Source organism: Thunnus albacares, chromosome 13 (assembly GCF_914725855.1).
Source record: "Thunnus albacares chromosome 13, fThuAlb1.1, whole genome shotgun sequence".
Classification (NCBI taxonomy): Eukaryota; Metazoa; Chordata; class Actinopteri; order Scombriformes; family Scombridae; genus Thunnus; species Thunnus albacares.
The window spans coordinates 12,195,993-12,215,000 of record NC_058118.1 but is presented as its reverse complement, the minus strand read 5'-3'; the positions used below and the strand labels follow the sequence as shown (position 1 = coordinate 12,215,000).

At 40.1% G+C, this 19,008-nt stretch overlaps 1 protein-coding gene and 1 long non-coding RNA gene across 7 annotated transcripts in view; one reads left to right on the top strand and one right to left on the bottom strand.

Moving 5' to 3' along the window:
* Positions 1-19,008, bottom strand: part of zbtb20 (zinc finger and BTB domain containing 20) — a 101,996-nt gene that overhangs the window by 16,014 nt on the left and 66,974 nt on the right. For 2 of the 6 annotated variants that reach the window (XM_044371654.1, XM_044371650.1), the window contains exon 4: positions 11,657-11,737. The exons of 2 other annotated variants lie outside the window; for them this stretch is intronic. The gene's annotated coding sequence lies outside the window, so the exon portion shown is untranslated. Of the gene's footprint in view, positions 1-8,300; positions 8,537-11,656; positions 11,738-19,008 lie in introns of those variants that run through there. 2 more of the 6 variants (XM_044371656.1, XM_044371655.1) reach the window with 2 other exon arrangements.
* On the top strand, positions 9,477-18,400 carry LOC122996104. Its single transcript, XR_006406931.1, has 2 exons — positions 9,477-9,918; positions 15,771-18,400. It is a non-coding gene; the product is annotated as an uncharacterized LOC122996104 (long non-coding RNA).

Below are 19,008 nucleotides of genomic sequence, written 5' to 3'. Positions count from 1 at the left end.
AATCAAAAGGAGTTGTTGTTGTCCGCTGTAATAAAGAATTCCAGTTGTAAAACCCCCCCAAAAAAACGTTGGTATCTCTCCAACACGATCAAAGATATTTTAAGTAATAAACCTATGAAAAATAATACTGATTAAAACAGATATACATGAGGGTGCTGGACTCATTTATCTACTAGATAATTAACTACAATTTATGTTATGTACTTGAACGTTCGCTTTGTTTACTGATTCTATCGAGAAAAACTAGTCTAGCTGACTGTAATAAAAGCAAAGCCAAGTTGGTTTGTGCTGTGTTTCCATTACCTTACCTGGCTAGCCTTGTTTGTTGCTATGCAATGCGGTCACTGTGGCATCAGGACACCACCAATATCACCAGGTATTTGACTGTTCACCATTGCAACAGCTCCGTGACTGATTTACTGCCAAATTATGAATGGTAAATATTAGTGTAGTCGTCTCTGATCTGCTCTATGCGCGGAGAGAAGAGTCACTACAGAGTCACCTCGCAGCACACAGTAGAGAGATTACACAATCACCCCATCAGCTCCGTTTATGATAATCATGTGGCCTTTTGGTCTTGCTAATGCACATGAATTTTTGGTCGGTGTGGTCTGTTTGGATGTAGCTGAATTATTATCTTTGATGGTAACAATCTATAGCTCCTACAGCCTGGAGTGTAACCCAAGCTCATCAGCTGTTTCTGGTAGCATTACTATAAAAAATCATGCCACATGGCCGTGAGTATTTTCAGCAGGACCTATCATAAATGTGTGACATCTAAATCATTTGTACTGTCATGGTAAGGCAAGAGGGATTTGTATTTTTTCAATCATCTTTGTGCAACACTAGGTTTTATGTTAAGTAAAAGTACACCATTAATGACTAGCTCCTGTTACTTCTATGTGTGTGTGTGTATGTGTTTCTCTGTGTGTCTGTTATTCAAGTGACCTGCCCAGGGTGTTGCCCTTCCCTCCTCTAAATGCATGTTGAGATATGCTGGACAGACCCTGAACATGAGTAAGAATTTAAGAGAAATCGAATGAATGAATAAGTGAGTGAATGGATGTCGATACAGTAAGCAGCAGAGGAGCCTACTACAGTCAAAGGCCTTAAAAGACATTTTGTCTAAAAAAAAGCATTCATGCCGGTTAACCTATTCACAGGACATATAAAAGAAAAGCAATCTTAAAGTTAGTTTACACAGCAGCTGCAACAAGGTCTTTTATTGTAAGTGAAAAACATTGCACCACCACCGCCACGAATGACAACTATTACATTGCTGTACTAACTACCTTAACATCTCATGGAGCCTGACACATGGACTGCATCTGTGCAGAAAATGTAATGCAGGTGTTATGACCAAGGGCTGATGCTACCAGGATGATCGGACTATTTTTTTTTTTTTTTATTTCTCTCTTCATCGCTTATAAATTCCCAACATATCGTGAAACAAGCCTGGCAACTTTGATAAAACTGAAAACTAGTTTTATCATTTGTTTGTTTTTGAACAGGTTACACACTCTTCCTTACAGTATACGACGGTCTATGAAGATAAAACGTTCAGTTTCTAGCTGTTAAAACAACGAGCAGATAATGATTTTCCAGCTGCTAGAATCTATTTTGAAATCTGTCTTCATCAAGGTCAGTTTCGGGGCAATAAACTATGCAGGCAGCACCCGAGCAGATATTCTTCCTTTCGTTTTCATGGTAAAAATGAAAATGTAAAAAGAAAATTCTTTGCAAAAAAAGAATTTCTTTCAAAAAAGCAAAATGTCTGACAGCGATTTCCTAAAGCTGTATTTCAAAAGACTAATGACTTACTCAATAAAAAGGAAAAAAAAACCAACAGTTTTACATTCTGTGAAAATACTTCCAGTAATCTTCATTTTGAGGTAAAACCGAAACACAAATACTATTGTGTAAATAATTCCCTCTTAAGTTTACACATTGCAAAGTGCATACCGTTGTACCTGGATTGAGACTGTGCACAATCTTAACATTTTGGCTGCTTTGGCTGCTGTTTACTGGCGTAAGGCTTAAAAAGTCTTCCTGGAGCCAAGCTGGAAGCAGAGTATATACAGCACTTATTGTCTGTATTATAGTTTAAAAAGTTCCTGAAGACTCTGCTCCTTTTTAAAAATGTTCTTAAACCCTCTTCAGATACTTTTCCCGTTCAGCTAGGCAGTGATCTCACCATGACTTGTAGAAAACCATATGGGCAGCAGGGTGAACTGAGGACACACATGCACCTTGGCAAACATACAACTTCGCTATTAGAATCCAGGATACATTTTTCACATCAGTTGAATGCCTGGGCCTGCGTGTGTGTTTAAAAAGAGAGAATACAAATTAGGTTTAAATGCTTGTTTCTTTCCTGCAGATGAAAAAAAAAAAAAAAAAAAGGAAAGTTTGTCTAGGATTAAAACATATATTATTACAACAACAAGTTTCTATGAAGATTTTCACTTGCAAAAATCTAAAAAAAAAACAACTTTTTGTGCTTGTAAAACTACTTCTGCTGAAGTTGTTACATGAGATTTGAGTCTTATAGCACCAAACAGCTGAGTTTTAATCAAAAGCTTTAAAAGCAGCACTGCAGATATAAAGAGGCATGAATCAAGAGTCTGTTAGCAATTTTAGCAAAGGTAATGGAAACACATGGTCACACCCACAACTGGAATCTGTTTGTACTGTATATGTATCAAACAACAACACTACATATGGAAATTGCATTAAAAATCATGGATTTTTACTCATACTCTTCCTGCAAATAGTGAAAGTATTTTTCACTCATGCACATGAAGATTATTTGATCATTGGACTATTATAAAAAATGTTGCAATTACCTTAAGGACACAGTACAAGAGTCCATAAATTCTGGTGCAGTACCAAATTTATAACAGGCTTGTCCTCAGGCAAGTGTGTGATGAACTGTTTGGAATGTTCATTTTATGTTTATGTATATATTTTGGGAATATTAAACAGTAAAAGCATGTTGTATTTACCATCAAGCTACAGTATGTGTAAACTAGGGACATTAACTGCATTTCATAAGACTTTATAAAGTTTTACATCTGAACAAAAGCTTCCTGACAACAACATGGCACATTCGCAGATACTTATTCAGTCTCAATGTGTGCTTTCATTACGCATTCCTGTGATACTTGCAGGGAGGGGAGATTCCAAAACAAAAGTCCTTTGAAAACTGAAAAACATGCCTTAAAGATTTTCGTTTGTCCGTTTTCTACACGCTGCACGCTCTGAAAGCCATCGGGCTGTGAGAGAAATGGAGTTTTATGAAAGTTTTCACCATCAGCCTTTTAGATTCTAAATACCATTCTGCTAAAAGGGGGTGAATTTTAAGAATTCCTGCTCAGTGAATTGACAAATTGAGCCAGTCTAATGTGAAATATAGTGACTATGAAAGTTTACTTTAGGCATTATGAATGCATAATAATGTCTGCAAAATAAAAAACCTTCAGTTTTATTTAAAAAATGTTTTTATCCTAATACAATGATCACCCCACCATAAAACAAGACACATTTTCCTCCCCTTAAACAAGGCATATTTGCCTTATAGCTGGAAGAAAACCACCAAAACTCGGCTTAACAGTATTTTCGTGTTGCATAAACTCTCCTTAATTACAAAGGCAGCCTGTACAGATTCTCAACAGGTTTTGCAATTGTGTTATGACTATTTCCAAGAACAAAAAAAATAATATAACGTGAAGAGAAGCTTATTATGTGTGAAAAAGGTGCTTTGTGGGTAGAAGGATCCAAGCCAGTTAGCCAGGAGGCAGCTAGCCTGCCAATAATTTCCAGTTTGCAGATATCTACGTATGGTAACTATTCACCAAGGAGGAGTTAGCTAACAGTCACTAATTTGATTATATGATCGAGAGATAAGAGAAAATAAACGAGCATATGTTTGATATAAAATAATTAAAGACCTCTCTACAGCTTTAAAGTTATTTGATTTTTTTTTTTTCAAGTTGCCATGGTAACTGGGGACTCAAATACAGTATTACAGCTGCAACTGCTGTAAAACAGCAGTCTTGGCAATAAACATGAGCCGAGAAACTGTATGTGTTCTTCCTAAACAAAAACAAATCTTTGAGCTCAAAGTCTATTAAAGGCTTAAAGGCTATTCTGTAGTTAATTATGTGACTTATCATTAAGTTTAAGATGTGCACCTGAAAACAGTCTCTGTTGGCAATCACGTCAAAGATTAGTTTTGCTCCATGGGGGAATATTCTTCTAACGAGTATCATACTGAAACAAACAAAAAGAAAAAAAAAGGGAAGGGAGGAGGGGGTAAACACTGTCTGAGACAACAAGGCCAAGCAGTTAACAAGCACTGACTGTGCCATTCTGGACGTAATCCACAAAGTGGCTCGTTATATCGATGGATTTCAACTGCATTCCCAAAATGGCTGCCAAAATATGTTCAACTAGGGTAGAGGAAGTGCCAAGATAGACTCAAGTGCATATTTTTATTTTAACGTCTCTTGTCATACTATGGTAAAATACCCTACTTGGAATTATAAATTAGAAAATTAATTTGATTTCATCTGTAAAGCTTCACCGGTTCTGCAAGCAATTATTTATATTATTTTATGGTTATAATGCCAGTCCACAGATGCTTACATTTGCATCCAAATTTAAACTTTCTGCATTTTAGTTATACTTTAAAATAAAACTACAATACCATTAAAAAAACATTCATGGAAAAATAAACAGCACTGCATGATTTGGTGGTTTAATGTGAATTCCACTCATGACCAATATTACATGCTCTCTCCCACACCTCCCATTCCACTACATACTGTCCATAAAGCCTGACTACTTTTCAAGAGGGTTGAATTGAAACATTATCATGAACATATATATATATATATATATATATATATATATATAATTACACATTTAGTTATGCAAGTTACTGGCCAACAGGATTACCTGGTAAAAGCCTGGTGAAGATGGTTAGTGTGGGAATAACTACCAGAAATGTGGCATTGCGGAGGCTTCAGAGAGACGTCTCTATTTGGGCATCAGTTCCTTTACTGTGCTTCAAAAATGATTTGGAATACTGACCTGCCATCTGTGCGCATGTACAGTACAAGATGATTGTTTTTTGCGATGTGTCTCTTCCAAAAAAAAAAAAAAGAAAAAAAAAAAAAAAAAAAAAAGCACTCGTTACATTAGTGCAGCATGGTACCCTTAAACATTTTCGCTTGAGTAAACCCAAATAATCAGGTGGGAGCAACGTGCGAAGGAGTGAATAAATCAGCTCGAAACATTTTGAAAAACTGAATGCTTCAGGCGAGTTGTGTTAGTTTGGTTGGTCAACAATACGTTGCAGAATGTGAAGGGAGGGTGACAAGCTACAGAGCACGAAGTGAAGGATGGTGAAGCCAAAAGAAAATTGGGATTGATTGCTGCGTGTGGATTAACTGAACACACCTCCCCACCCCCTCACCCCCCCACCCCCCCCCCCCCCTTACCTTCATCTGAGCAGGTCTACAGTTTATCTGCTGGGTCCCCTTCATATAATAATGAGTTTCCTTGGTCTGCAGACATGCTCTTAAATATTCATTAGTCATGGGTGGGTTTGAGCAGTGACACAGAAAGCGGGCAAATGGCGATGGCTCAAACACTGTGCATATTAATGCACATGTGGAATATATACATATAAATACTCATTAGCCACTTAGCGGAGATGAAACTGGGCACCTGATACTCTGGACTACACACACTCCCAGGGCACATAATGGCTGTCTCTCTTTCAGCAGCTACTGTACACCTCTGTGCTGACAAAACAAGAGTTTTTGACATTAAGCTGTGGTGAGAGCTAACTCACACACACACACACACACACACACAGTACAAGGACCCTCCAATTTATCAAACAATAAAATGTCCAAAATAAGTCATTCTCTTCACATGAGGGGGATTCAATCCTGTATACACTTTGTGACAATGTACATTTTACTTTGCTCACCCACATGCAGCTTGTCACTCATTATGGTGCAATTCATAGGACTGATTTCTAATTATGCCTTGTATCAAGGTGAAATGTTGCATTTCTGCTACACCGGGGCTGCACGCTCTCTGCTCTGTGTTCCTCCAAATGTGTCCATTCAAAAAGAAATGATCCAGTGCAGCCATCAATTACGTAACGGAGCCTATAGGATTATAACTCATTTAGGTTGTGGGAACATATTCTGAATGAAGGCGAGGAGAGGGAGTGATCACAACAAAAGAGGAAAAAAAAAAAAGGGATGAACGCACAATTATGTGGTGAAAACCTCTCTCTCTCTTTCTCTCTCTCTCTCTCTCTCACACACACACACACACACACACACACACACATACACACACACACATATACAGGTGCAAATCCAGAGACCGTATCTGCGCTGGAGGGAGCTGGACGCAGCGCTGCGCTCTCATGCAGCCCCCCCCCCCCCCCCCCCCCCCCCCAAAACCCCCCACCACCCACCCCTGTGTCAAACCCGGGACCGGCCTACTTGTTCGTGGCTACTCGCGTCTTCAGCCTCAGTGGCCACACCAGAAACCAACCTGGGACATGACAAATGTCACAGCATTTTTTACCTGCGTGCAACTTCTGGGCTCCAGGCGCGCCCGCGTCCACTAATCACACACAGAACGTGCTGTATTGTGCAAACTATCACTGGCGCTTATAATAGACACAAGAACATGCTGTATTACTCTCTTTATCTGACAAAGCCAAGCGCCTTGGGACAACATCTGTTTGCCACACACACACATGCACGCACACTCTCATACTGTATCTCTGTCCCTTTCTCAGCCACACACACACACACACACATACACATACACACACGCGCACACGGATGGATGGAGCCCTAAAGAACAAGACTGACATGTTGCTCCGGATCAACTCCTCATGGCCCCCTTCAGAGAATTTTGGGGAGTCGCTGCTCCATTCATTTTACTGCCCTTAACGCTCAACATATTTTAACTTTATTCAAGTGGTGAAGCACTCCTATAATGTCCTATAATAAGCAGCAGCAAATGAATCACGGGTTGCCTGAATATTTTGCAACAAAATGTCTCAAAAGGCACACAGGAAGCGTCTCTTGCAACTTTAATTACACCAGAGCACGTCCTCATATCTAGGCCATCCTTTTGCTATAACATCATCACACCGTAAACATTTTTCACATACTGTAGGCTATAAATAAACGCGGATTGCGACAATTTAAGTGTCCATTCATTTTGGCGAAGCATGGCACCAAAAAAAAATCAAGACCGGAGTCCCACTGGATCTAGTTCAGATTTCTCTCAGAAACTGAACCTGCAGTATATTGTTTCACCCTCAAGACACAATATTAGCCCGCCTTCTTCCTTGCTCTGCTCAGCTTAACCCCATCTCATAAATCCGTACTGATATTAATGCATTTTAAAAAAAATGTAGGCTAGACATCTGTCTGACTATAAGCGCTGTATGAGCCGCTGCTATAATGATGGATTTCAGGCATCGAAACCATCTTTCCGGCAAGTTCAACAAACTGAAATGTATTTAAGAAATGGAGGGGTTTTTCCCAACTGAGAGTGTATTACATTGGTTAATTACAATAAGGAAACGCGTTTCCTCTTATTCAAATAACTGACCTAAAAGCCAAATGCGCACGTCGGCTGCCACAGTTGTTTCGGGGCTCACAGTGTGTAAAATGTGAGCAGGCATCGCTGAGGCTTTCGCTGATTGAGAGAAACAGACCTGCGAGCACAGTTTGACCACAGTATTGTTCTCAAGTGTCGCCTGGCCCCGGCTCACGGGCAAATCCGAAAGTGAAGGGCTAAAGGTAAAGGGGCATGTTGAGAATAGTGACAGATGGGAAACTTGCGTCATGCCAGGGCAGCGCGTTTTTGTACTCGATTATAAATGGACAACAAAAACCCCTGGCAGCCAAAACTGAACCCCCCCTCCACCACCACCACCACCCCCCCTCTCTCCTTAACATGAAGGAGTCGTTGCATTTCATTCCGCACACTGGCGTCACATTTATTGAACGTCTGAGATCCTCTACAGAATGAAGTTTCCGATAATATACAGCGTAATATTTGGATGGTAAAGCCAGCCAAGAAGTAGTACATGGAAGTCAGTGGCATTTCATGCATATCACCCGAAAGCCAACGAGCACGTTTCAATCTCCGATATAGGAAATTCCTCTCAATTCTCCCCTTTAATAATAGCGTCAGCCTATAGATATTGCAAAGACCCGTCCCTTCTCCTACTTTTCTCAATTTCTTACCCGCACTTCGAAGCTCGTTCAAAAAGTGGCGACAGCGTTTCCACGGCTCCCCCTGTTTTCCCCCGACGAAGCGCGTATAGTTTTTTTTCTTTAATATGTTCCTTTACTTTGTTTCATTTCTCACTTCCATCTTCTTTTCATCTCATCAATAAACACACGCTGCAGCCTACCTTCATAGAGCAGCTCGGTTCAAGTGTGCCCTCCCATTTTTTAACTATACATCGAGTACTTTGAGGGGTGGTGGTGGTGGTGGTGGTGGAGAGGAGGGGGGGGGAGGTGGGAGGAGGAGGGGAGGGGGGGGGGGGGCAGGCAGGAAGGCAGGCACGCCTTTTCACTTAAAGCTGCTATTGGAAGAACAGTGCACTGTCTTGGGTTGGATCAGAAATCCGTCAACATTATTGTGCCCCCCAATCGCAGGGCGCACGGTGGGACGGTGAAACCGGCTCCATTATGGCACTCTGGAAGTGGTGGGAGTTATAGTAGTAGTAGTTGTAGTAGTAGTGTTCCTCCTACTCGAGGTGTTTAAGTTCTCTCCTGAGCAACAACACAGCCTTTTATAAATAGAAGTGATAGTGCGTAACGAAACCTGTAAATGGTGAGGGGTTTGAGTGTTGCACCCCTGCGAGAGCGCTCACTTCACCCATTAATCCCACCTTTTTTTTTTATTCAATATATGTAAGTTTTTTATTGTTGAGGGGCTGTAACGCCTACTGTTCAAAATATCCGCGTTCACAAATGTGAATGAACTCTCAAATCTATCCCCAGTCTGGATCAAAAGGACAGGGGAATTGTCAGTTATATGTCCATCATGCGTCTGAACTTTGCATTGGACGCCGCCTCTGCCAGTATAGCGAGCCAGCTGCGCCGCGGTTTCTCATTGGATGGCGGCGCCGTCAATCATCGACGGCACCAACAAGCTAGATTGTCTGCAGTGTCTTCTACTTTCTACGCATTTCTATTTTCTCATTTATTTATTTTTTAACGTCCCGAGCTGACCTCGAGTTAGTGAGCAGGGAAAAAATTTGGTGTCGGTTCAGTCCGGCCAATCAGATTTGGTAGAGCGATTGCTTCTTTCTCCTGTTGTTGTTGATTTTTTTTGTCATTATCCAGCGCCTTGAGTTATATTCTGGCTGGTATAGAATAAAGCAGTAATGGGTCATGTGGGGATCCCCCCCGCACCCACCGCCTTAATGCCCCCTCCCTGTCTAGACAGTGACAGGTGTGCGTGTGTGCGCACACGCTTGTCTGTAGTTCAGATCTGAATAATGAACCACGCTGAGGGTAGTGTTTAATAGATACTTTCAAGATATTACTCATGTCTGTGGATTATATGTAGTATAGCGGGTAGAGGGCGTTGAGTCTAACCACCTCTGCACCTTGAAAGACAAGCTTTTACTGACAAAGAGGTCAACTAAGGTTACTCGATCAGCCCGTCTGATAAACTGTCCTGCCTCCTGAGCTGCTGCGCGTAATGGGTGTGAAAACTCTCCTTTAAAAAAAAAAAAAGAGAGAGAGAGAAAGAAAAAAAAGCTGCACTCTTGAACTTTGCTTTCGCAGCCCTCCAGCTGTACAGGGAGACAGAGGTGTCGCCTCAGACAATCGCCATCTCTCAAACTGGGTAGGCTCCATACGGATATTGTTGTGTGAGCACCGTGGTGAGCACGGAGGGCACTCAGTTGACTGTGCGCGCCATCTGCAGGACTTGTGATGAGGTTTAATACCGCGGGTTCAACGGAGGACACCCTTCCGTCACTGCTTTGACCTACATTAACCAGGAACACCGTAGGAACAGCGTCACCGGCCTTAATATGCTGCTTTGCACACCGACAATGAGCTGCGTTTGTTGTTGTTGTTTTTTTTTAATGCCTTTAATGTTCATAGAAAGTCAGAATTGTGTCATTCTGGAATCATAAACCGAACGTCAGTGTGAACAGTGTTTCAGATACTTTGCTTGGCTCAACCGGTAACATGTGCAGGGAGGATTCAGCCTAGAAAACATTTTGTTTCAGTTGCTGCATTAAGTGCTTAGCATGTGCCGGACGTGCCCTTTATTGTTTCCACTGAGAACAACAAAAATTATAATTTAAAATGTTTATTTTTGCACAGCAGTTACAGAAGAATAGGATATTCATTGAATAGTAATTTTAATTAATGAGACTTGTTCCCATGTGCTTATATTTAAAAATGCATGCAGAGTGCAGTGATAAAATAAAACAATAATTACAATGTAATTATACAGACATTTTCCTCAATTGTGCCATAATAATAGCAGAAATAAAATGATAATATGGAAAAATGCAACAACACAAAAATAGGAAATAGAATATAGTGATTGAGAATATACTTGATATGATTGCTTCTTCCACATTAGACCTGTGTGACTGTGGGAGAATATACCTGTTCTTCCAGATTCTCACTATCTGTCTTATCTTTTTCACCTTTTCTCTACTCCTGCCCTCGTTTCCTGTTTAAAACCGTCTGACATTCCTGCAAGTATTTGGTCGGCTGATGTCTGATCCTTGACCTGACTCTTGTGTATTTTGTATGGATCTTTGTTTCTGACCTGTCTGCATCCACTCTGCACTTGGGAGTGGATTTTGGAAGTGGATTTCTAACCTGCTTGGGATTTATTTGCATCCCAACAGAGCAGCTGCATATTCAGATAGTTGCCACTGACTATCTGTATGGTGTGCGGGTTGTAGTGAAGGATACAGGCCTGCTGGTGTGGGTGTGTACGGCTCGTCAGATCCTTCCCTCCCCCTTCTTTTAGCAGTTTTGCTGGTTTTTCCTCGCTGGGATGCGGCTGAGAATTAAACCCAGGTAGAGAAGTAGAAGAAGGAATTGTTTTTGAAGCTGCCCAGGATACTCTGCTCTGACTTGCATGCTATTTGGGAACACCTTATCTGCAAGGCTGGTGCCCGATAAGATAGCAAAATCTGGCCAGATGCTACATTCTCAACAATGATCCACAGCTCTTTGCCTAATTGCTTTTCCTCCTCATCTGCTGAGGAAATGGTGGTTGGCTCATTTTCTGTTTTAGGTGGCTTGTGTTTTGTCCATTTTTGCATCCTTCTGTATATAGGATCCCTGTTAGGATTTCCCTCTCCAGGCCTTATTTCAATCGTTATTTTTATTTTGGGGGGGCAAATAAACCCCCTATTACCCAATCCCCCTCTGTGTACTCATACAAATCATAGGTGGCAATACAAAATGTCTATCAGGAAGAATTATCGGAGGATCCTTTTTGAGCTTCTTCCTATTCAGTTTTATCGGTTTCACTCTCCTCTGAAGGAACTTGGATCTTTCAGTTAACCTGTTCCTCCCTCTTTCACCATAGTAAAATCTTTGTTACTCACTGAACAGTTGGTTAAGCAGTTGTTGATGAAATTTATGTGCAGTCACTCACAGAAGCTTCTGTTTCTCATGTTCCTTTGGCTCTGGAAAGTACATTCAAATGAAAGCAGCATCAATTACACAAGAGACGAAGATTTACTGAAAGAATACAGTGAAACTTCTTAAACATCAATCATTAAAGCTCACAAAAGCATTTAGAATGTGTTCAAACAGTAGCAGTAAGGCTAGTCTTACTGCTCTCCCCTATCATAGACATTTTTAAGATGATAAAACAGTTCAAATTAAGTCTCTCACTATCTTTATTAATATTTACAGTGTTTCTAAATTGGTTAAGTTACAAAAAAAAGGTCTCAACAGCACAACAGTTGAATCAGATTTGACTAAATTTGTATACTGGCTTGCAACACAGAGATAAAGGACAAATCACATTTTCCTCTACAGTATAAACCTGGGTCAGCAGCAGTTGTCCTTTAACATTTAACGCTGTAACAGTTTTTGTATTTTGAGTCCCTAAATGTTTTTCCTCATCAATAGTTGAGTCAAGCGAGCACAAAGTGTTAGTTAAAGAAAACATAATGATACTGCACTTAAAATGTTTCTATAACTGCAAAGAGAATAACATTTTTTAGGGGGGGGGGGTTAAATTTTCAAGCCTTGACACTTGAACCTGCTAAAACATGTTGATTGTCAGATTTGACCACTGTCGTAACTAACAAAGGCAGGTAATACCTGCTGTTACTGGTCATTAATCATTCCTGACTAATTCCTCATTAATTTCCCCACTGATAAATACAAAAGCGAAAAACTCACAAACAGATTGCAGCGTAGAAAGAAAAACATTTTATTTATTGAATTTTGATTTGATTCAACTTGACCTTTAACAACTCACATCATTACAATCGACGAAAAAAAATTAATATGATTAATATTTTACATGAAAAATCAAATTCTTGCCTCAGCTAAAATGTTCTCTGAGGTAAAACTGGAGCATAGTGTCATGATGGCAGGTCAAGTCTTTTCTCACTTGGCTTTAAATAGAACCAACAGAGGGCAGCATTATGACTTTTCTTTTTTGGACATTTATTTATTCATTCATTCATTCATTCTACTTCTCTGGCTTTCTCCGCTGTTCAAATGTGTTCCTCATGATTTTCCCTCAGGTGCAAAGGACTGAATAATATGTAGTTAGATGAGAATGTTATTGTTTCCTTTGTGAAATCAACTTTTCGGCAAATTTGCTACCAAAACTAAAAAGTGGCTTTATTTATCTTAGCTGGAATTTTGCAAGCTACTACTTGCAAAATTTGGGTCTAAAAAACGAGACAAGGAAAGTTATTACCTAAAAGTACCCTGAACGTGGAAATAAATCAAACATTCTCTTTGCTTCAGTATAACAATGTTATTGTCCAAGTCCACTCATAGGTCTTGTCCTTTTGTTTCTTAATATATTTAATATATTCCATTTATTGAATGACCTGCAGGCAATTCATTTTTACAGAGAGTCTAGACAACTCATTACAGGTTGGATGGCAACTGACAGGGTGCAAACTGGTTTAGGGCAAGTGGAATTAGTTTTTCATTCAATTTGCAATTAAAAACGTTATTAAAAACATTATTTCTGTTTCAAAATGTACCTTCCTAAGCCTGCTTTGTTTTAAACCTACTAATGGGTACGGAGGAACAGGGCTTTTCTCAGGATTGATCCATTTATTCTTTCACATACTACGATTCTTACGTCTTTAAGTGCTTACGTCTTGATTGCTGCACAATCACCTGACAAGCTTTGAAAAGTTGCACTCCAGAACACAGTTTAACCTCTGCTAGGTATACATGTTAGCAAGCACTAACACAGATATTGTGGAAGAATATCACATACTACGACCCTATTCAGTATGTACACATTTCATTCAGGCGATCCTAAATGACACTTGGTCACATATTAAGTGCTGAACTTACTTTACCGTAACCTTGGATGTAAATAAAACCCTTTTTTAGACGACCAGTGACATTTTCTCTTTCTGAAGTGTTCTATTAACGTGTGGCAGTGTGATATTGCTGCTGTTCCTCTTCACTGTCAAGCTTATTTTACCTAAACTGGCCTTGAGGCCTCCATGCTCTTGAAACTGGTCAGTGAGGTCATACCATACTCGCCCACTATCTTTTCACCACATAACATCTTATTCGATGTTCAATGTTATGTCAATAGATGTGTTTTCCTTTCACTGTGAAATCCTTTTCCAGGGTAACAACAACTAAAGTAAGACACTCCTTTTTTACTCTGAGTCTGTGTTTGTGATTTCAACAGTACAATGACTCGAAATGATTCACAAGTGGGAACATAAGTATGTGTGCGTGCATGTCAACATATCATTGTCACAGTTGGTTTCTTATAGAAGCTAGTTTTTACCGCTTACAGTGAAGGCGTCACACCCAAAGCCTCAAGGATGTACACGGTGTATCTGAGCTTATATTGAAGAAATTTTACACATGTTGTGGTGATCTGGGATCCAGCAAGCAGCTACGACAACGCTATCATCCCACTTCCTTCTGCTTCACGTTTCACCTACTGCAGCTATAAAGAAACAACAGCAAAGACAACATCTTTTCCTTTGTAATGTTTTATGTTTTTGAGAGACAAAATGAATGGCCATTAAAATTAAAAATTGCTAACAAGCTACCCAAAGCTCGCAACATTTTGTAATGCACAGTAACTTTGCAATGCAGAGAGCTTCTTGCCTCTCATCTTCAAAACTGACTGCAGACAGATGACAAGTACAGATGATAACATTACTTTGTTAGCTATTCCTCTCTCTCTTTTTTGTGGTTATTTGGTCTTTGGTCTTAATTTGTCAATTATTGGGCCTAAAATAACTTTTTTTTTTTTTTGTGGCTGTGCAATGTGTCAGCGACAACATTAGTGTTACATGTTTCACTGAAACTCACATGAAATGATCACAGACAAGCCAGACGTGACAGAAAAATAAGCCTCTTCACATTACTGCCAAATGTTGTTGTTTTTTTTTTTTTTTTGCTTTTGGGCTGATACTTCTCTCTGTTCCTACCTAGGTGTTATTCGACTCTGCAGAAACAGTAAAACTGCACTTATTTTATTCAGGTGGTGTTACATGTGTGAGGTGAGACAAACTGTGAAACCGTAGCTCGCGGTCTTTACAGAATGGCACCCATTGTTCAATGAATCATATGTTATTTGAAATTAAGGATTTTAGAGAGAAACAAAACGAAATAAAAAGAATCTATAAAAGCAGTAGCTTGTTTGACAGGTTTAATTCTGCTAGTTTGATTTTACCTTCACATAGTGGAATTCAGAGGTTGTTCAGGTTAGACTGAATCTGTCATAATCTCAGACGGGGACAACGACGACAACAAGTTCAACCGAAAACACTGCTTTGTTCTTGTCCCTTTTTAGAAAGACAATCTAGGTAACATAAATGAGTTATTACAGTGCTGTCTTTTCGGGAACACGGACCAAGTGGTATAAATGATTGATAGGCTTCTTCACTTGTCTTTCAGCTCACAAGGGCCCCTGTCTGTGTCAGCCTTCTAGCTGAGATATAAGAATAATGTGTCACCGGTCTCCACAGGTTCTTCCGAAACTCTCTGCCTTATGATTCATACTTCATCTCACCTCTGTTTGCCACAAGCACAAACTAATGCTTCAGAATAGCGATTAGATGACTTTAACCCTTCTGTAATGTTGACAACAACAACTCTCTCCTGGTTATAATTAAAGTTTTACACTGACTGTCTTAAATTGCTTGAGGGCAGAGCACATTCCCTTCACTTTTATTTACCTGACACAAAACAACCTCATGTTTAGTGTTTTAAAAGAGGCTATTCAATGTGTTTCACTTGTCTTCATTCATAGCTGTAAACATTATGTCTTGTAAATATTAATGTTAAGCTGTTGTTCCTACAAGTTTAGAAAGTCTGAAGTGTAAAAATTGTACATGGATGAAGTAATGGTGCATGCAGGGGATTTTCCATATAGGAGAGGCTATTTCAGTCGTCGTCTTTACCCTTTCCATCAATATGTAAATCATGTCAGCAACTGGAACGCCATAAGCCCCTTCCCTGACCATGTCTGTCTTTCAACAGCCCCCTTAGAGCTTTCATGGATGACCTGATGATGATAAGTGCCCCAGTGCATGGCTGCAATTGGCTCCTCCGAAGGCCTTGGGAAGCTCATCAGCTGGACATGGCTGTTCTTCAAGTGAGCAAATTCCAGGTGTTGGCGGGAAAAAGTGTCGGAGTAATTTTGCTTCTCCCTAGGAGGCACAGACATTCATCCTTCAACGACTGCTCTGTCAGAAGCCCGGCCAAGACCTTGAATGTCCATACAGGTGACTGGCTGGCAGTCACAGCCGTGGCAGGTGGTAGTGGGCACGAGAAGGAATGTCAGAGCGATTCAAAGCCCGGACTTTGACAACCTCCCATTTATCCTGCTGTCAACTACTGGGGGGTGTGAGACGTAAACTGCTTTCTATTTCTGCACATGGCAGGTCCTGCCACAAAGCCAGAACACAATTGTTTTATTTGGGCACACGTAGAAGGTTAAACTCTCCATTAGCATCCTGAAATTCTTCATTGGCCCCATTCACTGATTCATTCATTGGTGAAGCTTTAGCTTACAACGCCCCAGTACCCCTTTCATTAGTGTTGTTTTTTAACTTGGTATTCACACATGAAGCAATCTCAATGAACTTGAGAGTATAATATGCATTTTTTTTCTCTTTACGGCAACAGCATATTGTGAGATCCGCCCTTCCTCCCGTCAGTTGTAACAGTTCCTTGTCAATCATCTTAACAGTTGAATACCTTGAAGTGGGACCCATAGCCTGCAGCAGAGTTACACTGCCATCTGTTATGCTGGTTTAACACAGGAGGTGTTAATAAGGCGAAGTGCAAACACCGACAGTCTGCAGTTAAAAACGACGATGTTGGCTGTGTTCAAACAGGTCTTGTCTGCTGAATATGTTTAGCTTCACTGTTCTTTCTCTCTAGCTGATTTTTTTTCAGTTGTTTTCAATTTGTTATGAGTTCCAGACATTGAAGCCACAAGCCTTAGTTTAATAAGCACAACCCTGTTCACTGCTGGCAGCAACCATATGACATACAACAGCAGGAAATGGTCCCGTAAAACATCCCAAACATCACTGAAAAGACAATTCTACATAAAGGGGGTTTATTGATGTAAGCCTTTCTTTTACACACATGGTCACACACCAACAATTTGCCTAGAGTGCCTCTTTGATAGTTAAACTTACCATAATCTGCTGCCACAATCACACTTACAGTAATGATCCACAGGGTTGGTAAACATTTTTAATCACAATTAATGTGGGAATTTGTAGTTAGTTTTGCAATATGTAAAATTAAGGCCCATTTCTTGTAGTACATCATTTCACCAGGAGATGGCATTCAACTCCATGTAATAAGAGACGACAGCTTTTTGTCTTTTTTTAATCAACCACAGCACAATGTTAGGTAACATCCTAAAGAGTCTTTGAACTGTCATTTTGAGTATCAAGGCTGAAAGGCTTAACAATGAGCAGTAACTACAAACAGAACTGTGTGATTTATATTATTTAGCGGATGAGAAAACGTACATTTGACCGTGGTAGTTCAGTCAAATGTGGTAGCCTATTGTAAATTTCTAAAATCCCTGCTTTTCAGTAAAAAAAATTGTAATAAAAAAAGTTTGCGGGTAGTAAAATCTGTCATAATCATGGTCATACTGAGCTTTGTTTAAAAAAGATACTAAATTGAAGGAAAAAAAACTGTATATGATGCAATCTCAAACTCCAATTTTGCATTTATACATTGTCTTTAGATATTAAGTCCTCAATAACTCAAAGCAAACATTTGCAAGTCTTTAATCAAGTGGAGAGAGTAAGACCTTATCTCTGGCTGAGAAGATGAGCAAGGCACTCTGCCACATGGCGTGTGGTTGGCTGGGTGAAGATTGTTATCCCACTGTTGGCAGCTTTAGAGGAGATGCCTTCCAATCAACACTCAGGGAGTAAAAGGCTCTTATACCTAGTGAGTGTCCTCAGGAAGCACAATCTGAACTGCATATGCTTAATAATAATAATAACACAATATCTGGCCAACTCTATCTATCTGTCTGTCTGTCTGTCTGTCTGTCTGTCTTTCTATCTATCTATCTATCCCACCTTTGTGAGCATAATTGATTCTTTCCAGCTTCCCACACCAGCTTAAATGCATACATTTCCCCCAGAAGGTTAAAAAAAATCCCTGCAAACATTAAAAGCTTTGGAATTGGGAAAAAAAAAAAAAACATCTCAACTCCTACCACCAGCTCTGTTACTCAGACTGATATGCCAGGAGGGTGAATGTGAGCTATATCATTACATGCTGCAGTGGACAAGTGAATGTATTAGCAGCCTTGGAATTCCCCAGCTGCTTATTAATTAGCAAGCTGTGTGTTGGTGGAAATAATTAGCAAGGAAAGGTTACTGCAAGCTAGCGAGCTAGGCTAGTGTTAGTCAGGGAAACACCTTGTTCACTGTGAGCCTCTGGATTTGCTTTATCAGTGTGCCAAATGCCATTTTGCCAGGCCGTCAGCTAAGCAGACAGCATGCACTGACAAGTGGAAGTGAGCTGGCTAATCATATAGTGTGTGCAGTAGTGAGGTGATTAAAACGTGCTGTTTGTTTTCTGAGCTGTCTATCTGGCACATAACGGTGAATAAATATATAATTGTTTTGTCTGTTTTCTATTTGTATTTGACTTCCAGGCGTAATCAGCCAAGAACTTGCAACTTAAATGATCCTTTCAGTGATTTTCAGCCTTGTTTCCATGTATTAGTCATGGTGCTGGCATGCGTGTAACGCCCACAACACTTTGCCAGTGTTCTCTGTAGCAGCCTGATTTACTTCCACCATCAACTGACGTATCAAGGACTACAGGGAGGGTTTGAGTTTCATTCTCTCTCCGCCTGGTGGTATCACGGCACAGTCTGACTTCAGAACTGCATTTTGGATGGCCAATCAACTTCTCAGCTTATCTGCACGAGAGAACATTATGAAATATTTTCCATTGTACATCATGTTGTTTGACTCAAAGCAGTGGACACACAGCTGAGGAAATGCAAACGAGAGACGAGATGAGGCTCAGGCTGCCTCTCGTGCCCACCTGGCAGCACAAGCAGTGCTAGCCATGATGATGAGGACTTATTTTTTTCAATGACTTCTAGTCTAACCAATTCAACAAGAAGACGATGAAGTGGCTTTTCACAAACCCAGCTCCGAACATGATTGGATAATTGGTGGCACACACATTTCAGCGTCACTTTATGAGAATTATACAGTGT